Genomic DNA, 2,851 nt, shown 5'->3' with positions numbered 1-2,851 from the left:
GGATCTTTCTACCTACCAAATGGTTTTCTCTGAGAACACAAAGTTAAGTGCTCATCTATTACTCCAAGACCAAAATGCATCCCAATGTGGGAGAAAAGGAAAATTAGGAAGATGTATCTGATAGATTTAGCTCCTCTAGGAACAAGTGACACATTTATGTCTGTATCCTGCATGTATCAGTTGAATCACTGATAAAGTCTGGTGTTGGTGAGACCTATGATTCATGTGAGTCTGTTTTGAGAATCCAACTATTTATGGTAGTTCAGGTCCATCCCTTCTACAATTATGGTAAGTACACCTGGGAGCCAAAGGGTTAAAGCAGGAGCATTCCTCTCACTACTACACCTAAATACCTACTGAAGGGTTTTTGCTTCCTATCTACAATTCTTAGGCTTAGTGGATTTAGAGGTTCTAGCACCCAGGAGAGGAATGTGTCTTCCAGGGAATAGAGTCAAGATTCTTGTAAATTGGAAGCTGAGACTTTCCCCTGACCACTTTGAGTTCCTCATGCCACTGAAACACTGGGTAGAGAAGTTGGTCTCTCTACTGGCCAGATTGAGTGGTCCTGATTACCAGGGGAAATTTGGAAGTGGAAGAAAGGAAGACTACATCTGGAACCAGGAGACTCACACGGTGCCTTTCAGTACAGCCACGGCCAATAATAAGAGTCAATGGGAAACTGCGGCAACTTGATAAAGATAGAGTCACTAAAGGTTGGCTCACCCCACCAGGTAAACAACTCTGTCTAGATAAGGTGCTGGCAGAGGTAAGGGGATTATAGAATGGGTGGTGGAAGAAAATAGATAAAATTATCAACTTAGTTTTTAAAGTAAATACAGCAGTGAAGAAATTAGTAAATACATTTTATGTTAATGATTTCCCTCTCTCCTTTTTCCCCCAGACAACTTATATAAAGGGTTCTAGGAGTGGCCAATGTTTTTGGTTTCAGGTTGGAAGTATGACTGAATTGACATCATCCTGTGGTAATACGGTGGTTGACGGGACTCTGTGTGTCTCTGGTGTTGAGGAACAAACTTTTTGTCCAAGAACAGAATGCAGAATGAGGAGTAAAAAGGGTGGAACGTGCTGTGTAGTTTCTATTTGCCCCATGGGTCAACTTTCTGTCCATTTCTACCTTTTTCTGTGTCCATGGGATTAAAATATTGTGGACTGCATCAACAGGCTTCCTTGCTCTTTGTTTCTGTATTAGTTTTGTATTGCTGTTATAACAAATTACCACAAACTTAGTGGCTTAAAATAACACAAATTTGTTATCTTACAGTTCTGGCGGTCAGAAGTCTGAAACAAGTTTTACTAGGCTAAAATCAAGGTGTTGCCATGGCTGCATTCCTTCTGGAGGTTCTGGAGGAGAATATTTCTTTGTCTTTTCCAACTTCTTAGAGGCCATCTGCATTCCCTGGTTTATGGCCCCTTCCTCCATTTTCAAAGTGAGCAACATAGCATCTTCAAATCTTTCGCTCTGACTCTCCTGCCTCCCTCTTTCACTTAAAAAAGACGTTTACAATGACATTGGGCCCACCCAGGATTTTCCTGTCTCAATATTCTTTATCACATCTGTAAAGTCTCTTGCCATTTAAGTAACATATTCACAGGTTCTAAGGATTGGAACATGGACATCTTGGAGGATCATTATTCAGCATAACATGGTTTCCAATTAGATTCAGCCAATGGGGGCCACTGACAAGAGAAGAGAGAGCATGAGGAGAATAAGTTTGAAGCATTTATTCCACTTGTTCTCTCCCTGCTGGTCGTTGCATCCTTTTCTGAAGGCCAAGGCTCCTGTCCCGGGTCCCTTTCCTACAACTTGAGCTACTTTCTTTGCATTCTAACAGTTGCTCTTTCCCCTCGGCCTTTCGGGCCCAATGGTGGCAACTGCTCTAGGTTCTTACTACCCCCGAGAAGTTTTACCATCCTTTCTCATTTCCTCTTCATCCTGCACACACCATTACAAACAGTGCTTTTTTTGCTTCTCAATTACCCTGTTGTTTTGGAAGGAACTTGACTCAGAACAGCAGGGCAATGGTGAAACAACTATCTATGTTAAAATTATGGTGAAGATGATGATGTTGATTATTTACTTTTAGATAAAAAATTGTTCCCTCTTGGTGTACATAATCATTAGTCTAGGTTCTTTATATCTCCTTATAAAATATCTAGTTTGGCTTCCCTGTTTCAGCAACACATTTTATAGTCAACCCTAGTAACTGTTCAAAAATCATCTTGTATTTAAATATTCCAACCATTCCACTGCCTTCTTTAAAAACTTGTAGCTTTGCGCAGTGACAGTATCAGAGCCAATGAGGTTTATCCAAGGCGCGATTATTGCTAATTGAAAACTTTTCCCAATAACCTGTCGGGACGACTTGAAAAATAGTGAGCATTGGCAATTTTTGACAGTTTCCGCGGAATCTGAATTTAAAAGCAAACAAACAAACAAAAACGACAACTTGTGATGCCACTTTCTCCATTAATGTGAAGTGATTTTCTACCACTTCTAAAACTACTTCTCATTATTCCCTGTATCCTTCCTACTGCCAGTTGGTTGAAAGCATTTATAAGGAGTAGATTTCCTTCCCAGTGCCTTTTCTGCCATAAGCAGGACTCACTTCCCTCTTGTTTAACCACACTCAGAGTCTTCTTTTGCACTAAGACCCAAAGACTGATAATTATCATTGTTCTATATGGAGCTTGTTTTAACATGAGATTAATGACTGAACTGAAGCTGGGGGTTTTGCAGAGAATTTCGGGCATCAAAAATCTGTGAAGAAGGACATCTTTAACGCAGCATCACCTTATGTTTCACCTTATGACCAAACTACCAATCCAGGTC

The 2,851-nt window shown here is 40.4% G+C and overlaps 1 non-coding gene across 1 annotated transcript; it reads left to right on the top strand.

Annotated features, from left to right (window-relative positions):
* Nucleotides 1-2,289: 2,289 nt before the first annotated feature.
* Nucleotides 2,290-2,430, top strand: LOC132530172 (U4 spliceosomal RNA). Its single transcript, XR_009543724.1, has one exon. It is a non-coding gene; the product is annotated as a U4 spliceosomal RNA (small nuclear RNA).
* Nucleotides 2,431-2,851: the final 421 nt, after the last annotated feature.

The sequence above is a fragment of the Lagenorhynchus albirostris genome, chromosome 11 (assembly GCF_949774975.1).
Source record: "Lagenorhynchus albirostris chromosome 11, mLagAlb1.1, whole genome shotgun sequence".
Lineage (NCBI taxonomy): Eukaryota > Metazoa > Chordata > Mammalia > Artiodactyla > Delphinidae > Lagenorhynchus > Lagenorhynchus albirostris.
Note: the sequence above shows the minus strand (reverse complement) of the source record. Positions and strands in the feature narration are given on the sequence as shown.